The sequence below is a fragment of the Rhinolophus sinicus genome, chromosome 14 (assembly GCF_057876585.1).
Source record: "Rhinolophus sinicus isolate RSI-liver-muscle chromosome 14, RSI-T2T, whole genome shotgun sequence".
NCBI lineage: Eukaryota > Metazoa > Chordata > Mammalia > Chiroptera > Rhinolophidae > Rhinolophus > Rhinolophus sinicus.
Window position 1 is genome coordinate 70,970,932 of NC_142514.1, and position 17,968 is coordinate 70,988,899.

The following is a 17,968-nucleotide window of genomic DNA, read 5'->3' on the forward strand; positions in this document are numbered from 1 at the left end:
CTACTGAGCGCTCCCTAAGTGCCAGACATCTATGAGGTGGGTACTATTATCCATCCACCTTTCACAGCCGAGAACACTGAGACACAGACAAGTAGACACACTTAGCCAAAATCACACAGCTGCTGAGGGGAGGGAGCCCGGGTGTCAGCTGGGTGGTGTGGCTGTGGAGCTGAGCTCAGCCTTTGTGCTGCATTGCCTCTACAGAGCCGGGGCTGCGTCATGAACGCCCTGTGAGGAGCTGGGACACTCTCTGGGTGTGATAGGAAGTCATCGCAAGTTTTTAGGCAGGAGCGTGACCTAATCTAGTGCACTTTTAAGTGACTCATAACGGGGAAAATAGATTGGAGAGGAAGCTACCGCATTAATCCAGGCAATAACATTACGGTTGCTCAGACTAGGATAGCAGCAACTCTTTGTTTTCATTTTTTAAAGCGTATTGGATATTGCACTTTTATAGTTCTTGACTCACTTAATCAATCTTTAAGGACGTTAGCAGATAAAACAATGCATCATTTCTAAAAACAAAACAAAAAAAACCCAAACTCCATAGACACACCCCAATAGCCATTTAGTGATAGGAAAGCCAGTTTTTGCCCGTCTTTTTAGTTAAAGCATCTTTTCTGTATTCTTCAGACTGTTATCAAATTAATCTTCCTAGACTGGGAAGTTGGCTCCGGCTCCACCCAGGGTTGTTTCCAGCTAGGAGAAGGGGCAGAGTCTTGACTTGGGTGGCAAGTCAGGGTGTGGGGTTTACGTGTGGAGAGAACTTCCTGAACTGTACAGTATCTAAGCGTTGTGATCATGAGCATTTAGAGGGGCAGGTATTAGGGCTGTAGTGATAATCACGGCTCCCCAGGGCCATTTATGCTGTGACCTTGACTTTGGATGTGGTGTCTGTGCTTCTGGGGTTCTTTTGTAAAAGACAGAATGAAGGCACACTGACAGACCTCCCAGGGAGGGAAGTATGAATGTTATTTCATATAAATCTTCTCTGAGCTCCTGCAAACAGTTGCCTAAGGTGCTTATATAAAGTACAACTTGTTACCGCTTCCGTCATCAAATTCCTTAACGCTCTCCCTCATCGAATTCCTATTGTTTCTTCAGAACTTCTCTTCTCAGAAGTGATGGGATAAGGGGAGCAAGATGGCTCAACTAGTGTTTCTGTTCTAGCCACAGCTACCTTCTCAGGGCCAGAGTGTGGTAGTTTGTTCTGAGGTACAGTTTCAAGTCAAGGTCACAGCCCTGTGGTGTTGCCCACACCAGACACCCTTTCCCCTATGTCACGTTACCTACCCTCTCCATGGCTCCCTTTCTTCATCACTAGAATGAGGATAAATATTGTTAACTATTGTCATACCTCAGTGCTGTTGTGAGAATTAAATAATTAAAAGAGAACGACTATCATCGGTAGGTAGGACGTCACATGATTATTACTGGGAGGGATAGAATAGGAAAGGAGTCGGCCAAATCCAAAACCCAGTCTCCAGGCTACGATGAGTAAGGATCCAGAATCACCCAGGAAACAACCACCCTGGAGCCTCTGCAGGTTAGTCAGGGGATTCTCCTAAGCTCCAAAGTCCCAAAAGTCACTTCTTAGGCTGGATCAGCATCACCCCACAGCCCGTCCGCAGTTTCCATGGGCTCAGCATTGCAGCTGTGGGCCAGGGGCTTCCTACCTTGCCTATCCCCAACCTCCTGAGGCTGGCTTTGGTCAGATGCAGCAGCTTCTATGGAATGCAAAGAAAGGCCTTCTCAGTATGGTGTGAGGAAGTTAAAGTAGCTCTGGCAAGGCTGGGGCAGCTTTCCATGGTTCTGCCAGAGGGTGAGTAATCTGGTCCTCAGCCTGGTTGGATTAGGCTCTGTGGCCTTTCCTGGATTGCCTTCCTGAGGCTGTGGAGCTAGCCCTGCCCATCCCACCCACATGCTTCTAGCCAGTTGTCTCAGCTTAATTCTAAATAATAGTGACTCACGGGATACCAGTTCCCTTTTTGGCCAGAGCAGCCTTATGTAGATGGAGGCTTTCTCCCAGGTAAAGGAAGGTCTTTACTTTTCAGTAGAGGTAGAGGGAGGCAAGCAAAGTGTGGGTGATTAGGAGCACAGACTTGGAGCCAAATTGTCTAAGTTTGAATCTGGCACCATCACTTTCAAATGGGTATGACCTTGGACAAGTTCTTTAACCTCTCCTTGCCTCATCTGCAAAATGGGGATAATAATAGTACTTACTTCATAGGGTTATTACAAAGGTTAAGTTTGTTAATATCCATATAGAATTTATAGCTATGCCTAGCATATATTAAGTGCTTATGTAAGTGTTTGATAAATAAATGTTCAATAATAGGGAATTGGTTATATAAAATCTATATAATGGGATACTACTCAGCCATTAAAATCGCTATTACAGAAGAATAGTAATATAGAAAGATATTCATGACAATTACTAAGTGAAACAATAGGCTCTAAAACAAATTACAACATACCACTATTGTTGAAAGAAAATCAATCTCGATACGTTGAAAAATATGCTAAAAGTATATACACCAAGAGGGTGTTTTTCTATCTTCCATAATTTCTGTGTTCTGTGTTACTTTAGTAATAAAACAATAAGAAAACAATAAAAAATATTCACAATAAGAAGCAATAACAATCATTCAAATACAGTAGGTGTGCATAATCCAGAATAAATGATCATGCTTTAAAACGACGATGATGGTAATAGTTCTGACAGTCTCCAATCCTAGATCATTCAGACCTGAGGCTGAGAGGTGACCACACCACAAACTTTAATGATTAGCCAAATGTTATTATCAAAAAGAAAAAAATATATTACATGTTTATATGGATATAACATACTATTGTCCTTCTGGGAACACTGAAAAAACTAGCCATACCAACTCAGCCAGATTTAAATTTTACCTAAGCCAACAGATGACCCACGTATGTAAAATAAACAAAGAAGCAAATGACAGTGTGTTAAAGCAACGTACTGTGTGTGCTTTGTGAGGTGGTGAGTGAAGGGGGAGTCACGAAAGTTGCATGCATAGACAGGATGGGGTGGGGTGGGGGGAGCATTCCTCCAGCCATTGAGTCAGAGGTTTCAAGAAGGAAACGGAACTTCAGGGGCTGCTAAAATAAAGGAAGGAGATAAGCATCTTTTTTAAAACTGCTCACTTGTGTAGAACGTGAATGGAGAAAAGAGTAAGTCAAGAGTTATCCCCTGCACTATGACCTTCGGTAATGGAAAAACTTCTCTGTTCTGTCACCAAGCTACTTCTCCCCTGCTCCGGGGTCTTTTAAACCCAGTCTGTGCTCTGATGGATATGACTAATGTTAAATTAAACCCTCCGTGTGTCAAAGACAAGCAGTATGATGAATCCAAGAACCATCTTCACTTCCGAGATACCTCACCTGGCTTTGTCTGGTTTTGCTGCTAACACTCATAGTTTCACATACCACTTTCCTAAACTCCAACAGTGTGTTCTTTGCGATCTGTGAGGATCTTGTTCATCTCCATGTTTTTAGTTAATAAATTCTCTCTCCAGTATCCTGTTACCCTCAGAAGATGTGAAGAGCTTTGAAAATACTAGTTGCAAATTCTGATGTTGTACTGGCTGAATGAAACTTTTGACTGACAGAAACTGGTTTCAGTTCCCCCTTTAATCTTTTTAAGTGTCACCATTTATAACTTACCCTATTCACAAACTGCATTGATATTTACGTAGTGACAATCATTGTAATAATTTCTGACATACCTGAACTGGCTAGAATTGCTTCTATTTTTTTTTTTATTAAAGTTTATTGGGGTGACAATGTTTAGTAAAGTTACATAGATTTCAGGTGTACAATTCTGTAATACATCATCTACATATCACATTGTGTGTTCACCACCCAGAGTCAGTTCTCCTTCCATGCTTCTATCTTTTAAAAAAAAACCATGGGGTCATGGGGCTCCCTCGCCCCTCCCAGGGCTGTGCCCAGTGTTCAGGAGAAGGTTGGCGGGCTGTTTTGCTTTTCAGCAAGAGCTGGCAGTGATTAGAACACCCAGATGCTTTCTGTTGGAGCTTGTGGGGCATCAGCTTTTAAGTTTCAGCCTTGTAAAAACAGGGGTCGCAAATTTAGTACCAGGAGGAGAACTGATTGCACATTAGAAGGCAATGAAAAGAATTACTAGAAGAAGTGCCATAATGTCGTGAAAATAGTCCTCGTTGTGGTTAGAGAAGGGAGCCCAGATGAAGTTAGAGCTTTTTCCCTTCCAAGAGCATCTGGTTCAAAGCCACAGCGGAGAAAGGAACCAGAGGTGTCTGGGCTTCGGGGAATGGAGTACTCCTAAGTGCTCAGGTATATGCGACAGCCCCAGGCCTTCCCAGGAGGGCATGTCTCCCTCATCCTTTCAATAAGACGGGCTCTCTGACCCCAAGAGTGACAGCCACATTTCTTTTCCCTTCCTTCTGACCGTCCCAGTCTGCGGTCTGTTCAAAGCACACTCAAGGGAAAGAGAGGCCAATGAATCTGCCTCTCTGAGAAGTGGTTTTGAGCAGGCACTGATATTCTGTCACACGCTCTGTCTTAAAATGTGTCTCTTGCGCTTCAGTGGAGCAGGGCTGTCGTCTCTGCAGGTGTTTGCAGTGGCTCCCAGAACACAGAGACTCCTTTCTCAGTGTGGGAGACCCTGTGTAAGGATGTCTACAACTGTTGGCATCAGATTAGCACTGACAGTGGTGAATGCTTGTCAGGCAGCCCTCCTCTTAATTCTCCCTTAGAACAGCAAGAAGGAGGGAGCATAAGAGCCCCTGGACTAGAGATAGAAAGAGAAAAAAGAAGGCCAATTTAGAGGGAAAGTTGTGCTTTTTAAAAATTCTCTTTTTACTGGACAAAAAAGGTTAGGCCAGCTTGACCAAATGCACAAAGGAATGAAATAAGAGTCCAGGTGTCTCAGTATTTCTGAAACAGTCTAAGTCCATTCCTGGTGGGACAGGGGGTGAAAGGGTGAGAGGTAGAGAACCACCAGAAGCTGGCCAAGAGGTGGCCTCCTTCCCTGCACTGTGCCCCTTTTTTCTGCCTGTGCACCTGATGGGGGACCAGTCCTAGACGCCGGGCAAGCATAGCTCTGCTCTGCTTGGCACAGCTGGGGCTTGAGAAGCCTTCCCCCTGCGGGCCCGGTGTTTGCCACCTCTTTCTGTGCCTCTGGAAGGGTACTTGTGAGCCCCAAAGCCACTAGTTTGGAGAGACCTTATTCTAGCAGGGCTAATCAGATACCTTGGTGCAGAGCTTGACTTGCCCACTGAGCTCTGGCCCCTGGGTAAACACATCACCTGCATTCCAGCTGCGAATCTCACTATTCTTCCTTAAGGGACGGCTATTATGATGGGAAGAATTCCCTGAAGCTGGCAGCCCTTCCAGAAGCCACGGGCAACCCTGAATGAGGGCTTATGAGCCACAGCCCAGCACCCGGCGGTTAGTTCAAATCCCCGAGCCGTGATGGCTTTCTAGCCCAGGGTTAGCTGCTCTCCTAACTCACTTAGCTCCTTCTACTCTCAATCTGTATTTTCCATCCAAGTCACCATTCCGTTTCTTGAACGCTTCACATATCCTCTTTCATGACCAAAGTTTTCAGGCTTTCTGAACACCAGTGTCTCTAAGAGCCTCATACTCCCTCTTCACACATCTAACTCTGTAAGCAAAGATTTTGCAAACTCCCTAGACTTGTCTGTGGCATCTGCACCCTCTTTCTTTCTTCTTCATCTTTCGCCCTCCCTCGCCTCCCAGACACTGCACTTCTCTCTCTCCAGCCACCTTCCTTTTTCTCTGCTGTCCCCTTTTCCTTCCTGCCGCTTTTCTCTTTTCCACACTTTGTATACTCTCTTCCTCCTCTGATGCTCACCCATCATCCCCACCACACCACTGACCCCCAGGGTATCTGGATGGGGGTCCCAGGGAGATGAGAAGCAAACCCCACTGGAGACAGCTAACTTGGTTTCTAAGAGCGTTTTCCCAAATCTAATAGTTACAATTCGTGAGTAAGGCCAAAGAAGGACAACATACCTTAGAATTGTGTTGCTGTCCTCGTCCTCTTACTAGTCAAAGAATCTGGGCTTTCTTGGACCCTCAGTGCCGGTCCCATAATAATGTGGTTTCTTGTTGCTCCTAAAGGCACATTTCTTAATAAGACCCACAAGGCACATCCAATGGACTGGTCCCCACTGACCTTTCAGCCTTACGTTTCCAGGCTTGCTCTCTGAACTCCAGCCCGTTGCTCTTCCTTCCGTTCTCAAATATGCTGTGTTTCCTTCTACCTTGGGACCTTTGGTCATGCTATTCCCTCTCTCTGGACCATTCCACCTCCTCTGCCTGCTTTATCTAATTAAATCCTTTTGTTAGTGATCTGCTGCTATGTAAAAATTTATCGCCAAAGCTACCAGCTTAAACCAACAAAATTTGTTATCTCACAGTTTCTTTGGACCAAGAATTTGGAAGCAGCTTAGCTGAATGGTTCTAGGTCAGAGTCTCTCAAGAGGTTACATTCAAGCTGTCAGCCTGTGCTTCCGTGATCTGGAGCCTGAGGATCCCCTTCCGAGCTCACTCACTTGGTGGCTAGTAGGACTTAATGCCTCTTGGGCTGTTGGTGGAGACCTGAGTTCCTTGCCACATGGTTTCCCCATGGGCTGCCTGAGCATCCTTAGGACATGGAAGCTGGCTTCTCCCAGATTGAATGGTCAGGAAGACAGAGAGAAGCTCAAAACAGAAGCTGCAAGTCTCTTGTACCCTAATCTCAGAAGCGACACAACATCCCTTCTGCCATATGCTGTCGGTCAGGCAGACCAACCCTGGTATAGTGAGGAAGGAGACTACACATGGTGTGACTAGCAGGAAGTGGGGGTCACTGGGGACCAGCATGCGAGGCTGGCTTAATTACCACTTCCTTTTCCTGAATATATATTGGTAAGATTTTGTAATTAAAGTTTGTCTCCTCCATTGGACTGTAAACTTCTTGAGAACAAGTGTCTGTTAGCTCGTGTATCAATTAGTGTTAGCTGTGAAAACTTAGTGGCTTAAAAACGTATTCATTTATTTTTTTTCCATTTGTCTATGTGTCTTTCCATGTGCTGGAGTCCTGCTGACCTGGGTTCTCTCATGTGTCCGGCATCAGCTATTGGGTTAGCTGGGGCTGATGGATCTCAAATGGCCTCATTCATCTGGCTGGCAGGTTGCTGGCCATTGGCTGAATAATGAAAGTGAATGGACCATGTGTTTCTCATCATTCAGGAGGCGAGGCACAATGTGTTTGCATAGCAGCTGTAGGGTTTCAGGAGTATGACTGGAAAGGTGCAAGGCCTCTTGAAATATTTGGAAGAGATGCAACATCACTTCCATCACTTTCTGTTGGCCAAGACAAGTTTCATAGGCAGCCTAGATTCAAAGGGTAGAGAAATAGATGATACAACCTCTTAATGGGAGAAGCTGCAAAGTCACGCTGCAAAGGGGTGTGGATAATGGGAATGGAAAATTGCAGCTATTTTTGTAGACAATTTACTACAACACGCCATAGCATCCCTAGAGTCTAGCACAGTGCCCGGTACACAGTAGATGCTCCACAAAAAGAGTATTTCTTGAATGAGTGAGTTTGAACATTTTACATTTAGAGGTCCGTACTTCGCTCTGGGCTTGTCTCCCTCACTGCTACGCGAGCACCCTGAGGACAGGAAACCTGTCTCATTCACGTTTGTGACTCCACCACATCGACGTGGCCTTGGACTCCAGTAGTGATGAATACATGGAATGCCAACTCTCTTCAGACTCGCTCTCTTTATCTCTTTGCCCTTCTCAGAGCTTAAAGGTTTCCACAGCAGATGTGTGTAGGCTTTGCAATCCGACAGACCAGGGTTGAGATCCTGAATCTGTTGTTCACCAGCTGTGTAACCTTGCGCAAGTTCCTTCATCCAGCTGAGCCCTAGTTTCTTTTTCTACAAAATGGGGGTGCCTACCCCTCAGCACTGTTGTAGGCTTTCAGTGCAGTGGTGCTGGGCATAGTGGCAGATACTAAATGAAATCCTCCCCTTCCCTTTGCCCTAAGACCTGGCATCACCTTGACATCTGGTCCTTCCAGCCCCAGCCCTGGCTCACCTGCCCATCCCAGGAAAGCCACATCTGTCTCACATCTCTCTGGGTCTCTTGAACACAACCATTGGCATAAACGTGAGTATAGCCAAGCTTCTATTAGCAGTACAATTCCTGTTGCCACAGGAAGACTGTCCATCACAGGTGGTTTTTGCCACCACCAGGCCAAGCGTCTTTAATCCTGAGGCCAGAGGATCTTCCTCATGTTCCCTTCAGTTTTCTGAAGGTCCAGTTGCCTTCTGTTGCTCTGTCCTACTGGCTGCCTTCCAGCCACCATAAAATACTCACTGCTCACGCCCAGCTTTTAATCCTCTAGACCAGGGGTGTCCAAACTTTTTTAAGTTTTTTACCAAGGGCCATATGCGGTAAAATACACAAACAGCCGGGCCACTCACTCGAGGTGAAGTACGTATTGCCTCACCTGGTTTATTTAAGTAAACTAAATATATTTTTGGAATTTGCTGTGGGCCAATTAACAATGGATTGCAGACCGCAGTTGGCCCGCGTGCCGCAGTTTTTGACACCCCTGCTCTAGACAGTTCTTCCCAGGTCCGCTGTCCCATCTCTGCGTCTTCCCCTTTCCTTTTTTACACCTCCTTTTCCCTTCCTCACACACTCCAATCCATCTTACTGTTTTTGCCCCTTTTCCATATGTCAGGCAGCACGCTAAATACTTTACACTAATTATCTCGTTAATTCTTACATCACTTCTATTACTACCACCATTTCCCTGATGAAAAGACAGGCTCAGAGAGTTCACATAACCCACTCATGGCTGCACACTTGGTGGAAGGTAGAACCAAGATGAAATCTGGGATCTAGTCCCAAAGCTTGTATCCTCTCCCCCATTTTAAAACTCATTTCCTCTTGTTAGCAACTTCCTGCTGGAATGTTCTTTCTCTTCTCTGTAAGGCTGGTCTAGATGTTACTGGTGTTTTTTCAAAATCACTCAGCTCTTCATATTCTCCCTCGGCTCTTCGTTTTCGTGTTCCGCTAGGACAGCACAGCACCACAGAACTTTCTGTAATGACGGGAACGTTCTCTGTGCTGTCTATTATGGTGGCTATTATACTAGACCCTTGTGGCTTTTGAGCACTTTTGATAGGTTGTTAGTATGACTGAAAAACTGCATTTCAAATTGTATCTTATTTTAATGAACTTACAAGTAAAATGCCACATGGGGCTATTGGACAAGGCAACGCGAGGCTTTCATCTTTGGGAAGTTTGTTACTGCAGGGAGGATGGGGAGTCAGGATGGGAAGAGGGAGAGAGGCAACTTGAGGGAGCCCCAAAACTATTTTCTCATGAACATTAACCTAAGACGAAGCTTCTCATAAGGAAAATTCATTTAAAGATGTCCAGATTCCTGGTCCAAGATTCCTTCCTGGACCTCTGCCTTCCAATAACGAAATTCCTGGTGAAGTCGTCAACAATGCCAGGCCCTAGGAATTATGTTGAGGCTCTCCAGAGGGACAGCCCTCCTGACCAACGCACAGCTTGAAAGGTACTTATTCCAGTATATGGAGAGTGAGAAGTCACCGGAGTAGGATTTCCTTCTTTAGTATATGCCGCTGAAATCAATATTTAGTCAATATGACCTTTGGCCTACAGTTTGCAATTCTATAGTACTTCCTATTCTACAGAATTTCTAGAAATGCAGATGAAAAACCTCACAAGCAACGGTTCTAGAAACTGAAATACGTTTGCTTTTTTTTTTTTTTCGTTATTGAGTCAAGACAGCTTCCAGGACTTCCATACCAGGAGATCTCAGAAATGGTTACTTGGTGAATTTGATTATCTTGAGCCTTTAAAGATTAACACATTTCTATTGGAAAATCTGCCCAGTTCTAGAAGCAAAAAATTCATTCGTTTACTCTTTTATTATCAACTATCCATCCATCCACCCACAAACATTCTCTGAATTCTTAGGAAGTTCTAAAATGCAGGTGGGGGAAAGGGAAGATTAAAAAACGAGAAAGACAAATAACTGTTATAGATTTAACTTCCTCTTAATTTCAAAAGTAAATAGGTAGGTTTCATGCTGGTAAGAAACATATAGCACTGAGTCCCTGCTTTTAGTATCTTTTGCCAGGTATCTTTTATCCATTTATTTATTTATCGAATATTGTCAAGTCCCTTCAATGCACAGACTGTCCATTTAGTTATCGTCACAAGAATTTTGAAGTTATAAAGCCCTTTAATCATATTTTTGCTATGGAACTTACCTCCATAAACTGCAACTTCTCTCTTCCCACATCTGTTTCTGTCTCTACAGTGGGGGTCATTGAGGCCTAGGACATCATATTAGCTGCAGTGTCCTCGCTCCTTAGAACACTGCCTGGTACAGAGCGGGCACATATTAAATGCTCCCTGAAGGAACATAAAACCACAGAAATGTGATATGTGGTTAGATCCATGATCTACCCAACCAGTTATCTGTCTCCAACATGGAAGTCAAAATCCCAAAAGAATCGGAGTCAACTTGTGCTGAGATCAGCCTCCTGCGAGCTCAACGAATCTATCCCTGCCTTGGTTGTATTTTCAGCCTCTAGTGTTTTAAGGGATAAAAAATTCTCTACGTGTACTGATCACAAATAGGAGTTCATTCCTTTTTCTTTCCTTGTTTTTGTGCATATGTTCTAAAACCGCATCAAGTCCAACAGTTGTTCTCTACTTCTGGTAACGCAATAGTTGGTGAAGATTTAAAGATGATAATAGTCTTACTTACGACTTTCACAGTTTTATAAACTTCTGTCACATCCATTTTTGACTTGTGCCTTTACAGATCAGAATGTTTTCTTAAAGGAAAAACCTCTTTCGAATATGAAGGCCATCCATTCTGCCTGTTTGCTATCTCTGTATACTAGGTCCAGTGACAAAACTGTATAGAATAATCATTTCTTTGAACACTCATTCAACAAATATTTATTGCATGTCCACTATGTGCCAGGCACTGCAATTCTGTCCTGGGTGAAGACTAAACGAAATGACAAACCAGAAGTGCCTTCTTGTTCTGCCCTCCCTGCTAGCCTCCCCTGTTGAACTTCTAGAGCAAACATTATGGGCTCAGCTGGGTTCCCCAAAAATTCAGATGTTGAAGTCCTAACCCCCTGTATCTCAGAATGTGACTATATTTGGAGATAGGCCTTTAAAGACATAATTAAGGTAAAAATGAAGTCATAGGGGTGGGTCCTAATCCACTACGACTGGTATCCTTATAAGAAGAGGAGATCGGGACATAGGCACAGAGGAAAGACCATGTAAAGACACAGGGAGAAGACAGCCATGTACAAACCAAGGTGACAGACCTCAGAAGAAATCAACCTTGCTGACACCTTGATGTTGGACTTCCAGCCTCTAGAACCGTGAGGAAAGTAAATTGCTGTTATTTAAGCCACTCAATGTGAAGTACTTTGTATGTCAGCCCCAAGCTGCCATTGGCAATTCATCACTGCTGTGTATATCTTTTTCTCTTTTCTTTTTCTTTTGTTTTGTTTCGAACTGTTGATGATTTCTTACAGATTTTATTTTAATTTTTTTTTCACTTTTCATGTGCGTGTCTTCTTTCCTTGGCTAGGTTGTAAGTTCCCCAAGGGAAAAATGAAGACAATAAAGCACTGTCTTTGGTATTTTCACCTACTCCTGTGCAATAGGCAGGACCATTTTAAAGGTGAAGAAACAGGCTCTGGAGAAATAACTAAGTTCCCCAAGATTTCTTAGTTGGCCGGTGGGGCTGGGATTCTCAACAGACCTGCCTGGTTCAAAAGCCGCCGGACCTGTCACCTCACCAGTCTGCCCCCTTGAGTGCCTGAGCTGGTGGCTCACTATTACCTGAATACCCCAGAGAGCTGAACTCAGAGCTGGCCCATAGCAGACAGACAAAAACTATTTATGGACTTGCCTTGACTTAAATAAATGCAGTTTGTTTGGCTGATCCAGGGCAATTAACCTGGCAGCACTTCTTCTCTCACATTATAGACAGATGGCTGCTCTTCGGGAAAAATTTAAAGACTTGGGGTGTTATGAATCATTATCCCCTCCTCTTCCCAACTAATAGATAAAAGTTGCAGGGTTGGCCTTGACTATGCCCTACTTAGATTTCAGTCAGAAACAGCAGCACACCTTAATGCATTTGGGTAGCGCTCAGCCAATTTGCAATTACATATGGTGGCGGGGTGAAAATGGCATCCTCCAAGGATGTTAACGTCCGCCAACACTGCCAAGTTTCCTCTGGACCAAGAATGTCAGCATCTTTCTCCAGTGAGAGGACAATTGTTTTACCTCCAGCAGAGAGGCCTGCAGACAGTGAGGGCTGTAAGATCCCAGGGCGGGCTGCAGGAGCGGGAAGGGCGAGAAGCAGGAGTGGCCTTAGCAGTCAAGGGCTAGCTCTGCTGTGGTTTAAAACAATCTAGAAACAATGGCTATTTAAGTGCTCCTTTAATGGTGAAAACAGTTATAAAAATAGATCTGACCTTTCGTGTTCTTCTAATTTTGTACCATGTGCATTTGTTACTTATTGAACAATAAATGACTTAAAAACAAAAAAAAAGATGTGCATATTCTGACATCCAAAGCCTGAAACAGTATAGAGTTGACTTATGAGCACTGGACTGGAAGTCCAAGGAACTGGGTATTACTTCCTACGCTGCCACTAATTTTGTTTCTGAAACACACATTTCTCCTGCTTAAAACCCTCAGAAGTTCCATCACCTACAGAATAAATTCAAACTTGTTAGCTTGGCCTTATGAGATCATGGGTGATCTGACTCCTGCCTACCTTAGTGTAGGTTTCCCCAGAAACAGACAATCAAACGGATAGAGATTTGGGTGCAAGCAGTGCAACACAGCTCCGGGGGGTGATCCCCAGAGGACCGTGAGGCAGTGAGGAAGGGAAGAGAGAAATGCCAATAAAGGGTGCACTGTGAGCTGGTGACCACCGTAGGAAACTTGGGTTCAGTCTCCCAGGGCCTCTCTCAGAGACTGTGTAGAACACACCTTAAAATTATCCGACCACGGGCAAGGAAGCTGGGGGATTTGTCCACCGGCTCCCTTCCTCTTTGGTTGCAGGGCGACCTGAGAGCGTTAACTCCTCTGCCCTTCTGTCTGCTTCACGCAAGGGCTGAACAAAGAACATAAAATTCCTACCTTCCTGTGTTTTTGTGTTTTTCGTTTGTTTGTTTCCAATGAGAGGGATTCAGAGCCACTTTCATTCAAACACATGAACAACAACGACGAAAGGTAGAAGAGGATATTCTAAGGAGCAAAAGGAACTCACCCCACCCAGTACCACACACGCTAGTTCTGGGAGTCTGTCCTTTTGTTTGTCTTTGATTGTTTTCTCCCTTCGAAGCAAAGAATGAAGAAGTGTGCTGGAACCCCCGTGCTCTGTGCCTTTCCCTGTGCTCTTGAGCTGCCGCCTGCCCTGCCCTGTGCTAGCCGGTGGGGGCGACGGGGCATCAGGGTGTTGGGCAGCTGCAATGAGCCTGAGCCAACTGCATGGGTGTTGCTGGCTGAGGTGATGCTGCCCCTGGTAGCAGTGGGCAGATAGCGACCACTGGCAGTGGCTGGATTGGCACCTCTGCATGTCTTAGAAGCTCATGGATGCCTCAGGCTAGGAAAATTTCATAGACAATTAGGTGGGGCAGGAAGGAAGGGGAGGGAAGACTCCTCTGAAGTCAGCACAGTGGGGACCAACAGTGAGGGGAAGGGGGATGGTTACTCAGTTCCTGCCGTATCCTGCAAATTGGAGCCCAGGGCCTATGGCTCAGAATCTTCAGGAACAACATCTCAGCTTGGTGGAATAGAGCAGGGCTTTGCCCATGCTCTTCCCTCTGTCTAGAAAGTCCATCTGCACTTTGTCTACCTGGAAGAATCCCAACATCCTTTAAGATCGAACTTGAATATCCCCTCTCCTGAGAAGCCTTCCTTGACTGCACACAGGAAGCACTCCTCTATGGAAGCAGGCATGACCTCATATTGTGATTGATTATCCTTTCAATGTCATTGAATTTTTCATAGAGATCCAGGGCCCACAGGCCCAGAGACCTCAGGAACAGAGTGGAAGTCTCGGTGAATGTTTGTTGTTCCGAATAAGTGGAGACTATCTAAGGAAAGTCTTCTGTATGTGCTCCAAGAAGGAGAAGCTCTGCTTGTAAGGCTCATGCTTCTAGTGGCTCTGTTTCCGCACGGAATGCTTCCCTCCCACAGATGCCAGTGGGAGCTGTTCTTTTCAGCCATTAAGTACTGTGACCACTCTTCTCCTGAGAGTCTGTGTGGTAAAGCAGGGAGGGGGTAACCCCTGCAGGAAGGATTCCTGGGGTTCAAGTTCTGTCTCTACCACCTACCAGTTGTGTGACTTTGGGCAGGTAAGAAGACAGCCAGAGAAACTACCACAAGGACTCGTTGTAAGGACAGAGGAATTAACTACATGCACGAGCACTTAAAAACTGTGTGGCATGTAACTAGCACTCAGTAATGTCAGTTATTATTATTATCATCATTATTTTTATTTATTTTTTTGCTCTGTCTTCCCCAGGTCACAGCACAACTCCAAACTATCTCAGGGACTATGCCGAATGTGTCTGAGGACAAAGAATGTGCTGGGGACTGGCCATCACTGCTGTTCCCACAGGCTCAGGCTAGGTCTAGTGAGGGAGGAGATAGCCCTCGGCCAATTTGGAAGGAAAGGCAGGGTGGAGGGGTCATGGGGGTGACCCCAGCTCCCAGTGCCTGATCTTATGCACTTGTGAACCTCCCCCAAACTCTGCACCCTGATTTGGGGCTCCAGATTAGGGCCTGCTTGCATCTCAAGCCTGCCTCTCTGTTTTTGGCCTCCGGGCCTTTGCTGCTGTCCTTGGGGACAGGCTATTTTAGGTAGCAGTCAAAATAAAACTGAGATTAACCCAGAATTCTTGGCAGCCAAACAATACCATAATTATGTGCTTTTTTACTTCAGAAATCAGACAGCTGAAGCTGACCCCGCTGGGGTCTGTGGGGTGCTTTGAGGATAATAAGGCCTCCATCCTGCACTGCGTCACCTTCGCACACCCTTCACAGAGAGCAGCCCCCAGAGGACCACAGGCTCTTAGGGAAGTGACCTCTTCTCTAGGAAGGGAGTCCTATTGTCTGAACAATACAACTTTCTTTCACACTTGGCGCTGGCAGGTTGGCACGGTGACATTACTTTCTATATCATAAATCCTCACAGAAGTCCCGGTCCTGGGGCTGGTATCTGTGAGGGAACAGAGAAGGCTTGTGTTCCAGGGCTGGATTTTCAGGGCAGGAAATCACCCAAAGGAATGTGTTTGTGCTTTGATTGCCGGCAAGGGGCGCAGACCCCTTCTTGGGCAAACAGGCCCCTTCCTCTTTGCTGGGAGCTGAGGGGGAGGGGAGGGAATTAGTCACACATTAAGAGCGACAGGATTAGGACCCAAAGCATAAAACCCTTCACTCCAACCCAGAAAGGGGAAAAAGAATAAGGGATTCAAGGAGAGGGTGGGAGGGGTGGTGCTGGGATGGTGTCAATAAAGGTCACTGCCTGAGGAACAAAGAGGCAGCCGTGATTGGAGGCAGATCGCTAAGCTCCCAGGCAAGACCTCAGACTGCCTGGAAGAGAGAAAGGAGCCAACAAACCCCACCACCACCCCCACCCCAGCTGCAGGAGCAGCCCCAGAGGTATGGCTGGCAAAACACAATTTTCCCCAAAACACCGACTTCTGGAAACACGATGCTCCTTGCAGAGTGCTACCTAGTATGAGCCAGGAAAGTTGACCTTGCAGGGAGATTGGACATAGAAAAACACACCCCAGTGCCCTCTTGCTGAGTTGCCCTGTTGACAAACAGACACCTTGGATAGTTGACAGGCCTGTTTTCTTTAGGGAAAGGCCGTCTGGGTGTGGACACCCTGGACAGCAAGGGAGTAATGTATGGAATGGTCCCTTCTCCCGCCCTCCCCACCAGGAATGCAAATGGCTCCATTGTTGGCTGTAGTTGGGGTTTTGTCCTTTTCAAGCCTTCAGGAGCCCTTCATTTATGCCCTCCCCAGGGTCCTGAGACCCAGTCTTCCTGGCAGCTCTCCTGGGAAGTGCCCTGGGAGGAGAGCATAACTTGAAGGATGGATACTGACTTCCTGCTTGCTTTTGCTTTGTTTGATTTTTATTTCTGTCTCAAAAGCCTGAACCATCTTTCTCTGCCACATAAGCCACAAGAACAACAAGACTTGGAAGGTTGACCCTGGGGACTAGACATCCTCAGAGAAACGGAACTTGTCTCAGAGACAGGACCTTGAATTTGGTCTAGGAGGGCAGGCAAAGGAAAAGAGGCTGAGTGATACCCGGTGAAGGTGGCCAGGAGTATTAAACAGGTGGGACTGAATAGAGCCCCTCCCCGCCCAACCACTGTCTGGTAAAAGCTGATGGCTTTTCACGCTAGAAAGACTGCCCTGCTCATATTTTCCATCCTGTGTGATCTCAAATTGCAAAGAGAAGTTGCATTCAAGTGTGAAAGAGAAGCCACTCAGCTACCTCCCTCTGGGGACTTCATGGCAGTACCTCTTTCCCTGCAGACCTGGAAGAAACGGACTGACCCTCTGTCCAGGGTGGAAGGGACTTTGGGTGAACAGGTCCAGGTGGCCATAAAGCGATTAACAAGAGCTGGGAACTGATCCCATTGAGCCTTGGCTGGTGCTTGGGGAGCTCAACCAAAGTGAAAACAGGGATGCTGAGAGGGAAGCAGAGGCCCTAGTGAAGATGCCGGCTACTGGTGGCTGCAGCTCCTATCCAGCCTCCTGGGCTGGGGACATTTGTAAAGAAAAGGCCGCCCTCACACCTGTCCCTTTGTAAGGGGACTTCCTGAAGGCTGCGTCCATCACTGGCCAACAGTGCCTTGCGCCCGCTCCCACTATCTTCAGACCAATCTATAAACAGGAGCCCTTGTTTGTTGGGTTGTTTAGAAATTCCCAGGAGAGAGACCGCCACCCAACTGGTACACGTAAGCAGAGCCTGCAGAGTTCAGAAAGCTGCCTTAAATTCTTTCTTGTACGAGGGGGTGCATCAAGCTACCACATTTCAGAAAATACTTGCTTCCCACCAGCACGGTGAGGCGGCATCTACAAGTGTGACTGGTTGTCCAGTCTGAGCAACCCTGAGTCCCCTCCTACCATCCAGCATGGCTATCAGAGAATTTTCTCCTCTGGAAGTCCTTTCTAGTGGGTCTTTTGAGAGATGAGCCCGTTCTCTGGGATGGGCTGTGGGAGAAGACGGCAGGAGGGTGATGAAATGTCCTGTCTGCCTCCTGCACCCCACTGTTGCGCCTCTGCTACCTCTGACCTGCCATCTGTATCTGAACATGACAGGGCTCGGGAGGGGTCCTCAAGGGTTGCTCCCCACATCCACCTACCCGCACGTATCTCTGAGAGCAGCATGCCCTCTAAGCTGTTATCAGCTGATACCCCAAGAAGTAATCTCCTGAAGGGCCCAAGGGAGCCAATGAACTAGGGAGCCAGTACGAGGCACACTTCATTCAGATGCCATCCCTCAGACAGAGCCTTCAGTCCTGCTTCTTACCCTGTGCTACTTTTCCTCTGTATCTCACAGTACCCATTGCCTTCTGTCACACTGCTACAGAGTTATCTCCTTATACTGACTGCCCATGTCCCACCAAATGTAAGCTCCCAAGGAGAGACGTTGTCTCTTTTGGTCACAGATACATTCCAAGTACGACATTTCCCGGCACCTGGTAGGTACTCACAAATCTGTATTGAATGAATGAGTTTACCGTGAATATGGATGCATTATAATACGTGAAATATTTTTAAAAGAAGCCTCCAAAAATAAGCATAGGTAAGGCCTGCGATGGT

The 17,968-nt window shown here is 46.1% G+C and overlaps 1 protein-coding gene across 1 annotated transcript in view; it reads right to left on the bottom strand.

Annotated features, from left to right (window-relative positions):
- The window catches only part of BCAR3 (BCAR3 adaptor protein, NSP family member), a 184,778-nt gene that overhangs the window by 122,397 nt on the left and 44,413 nt on the right, over positions 1-17,968 (bottom strand). The window lies entirely within an intron of this gene.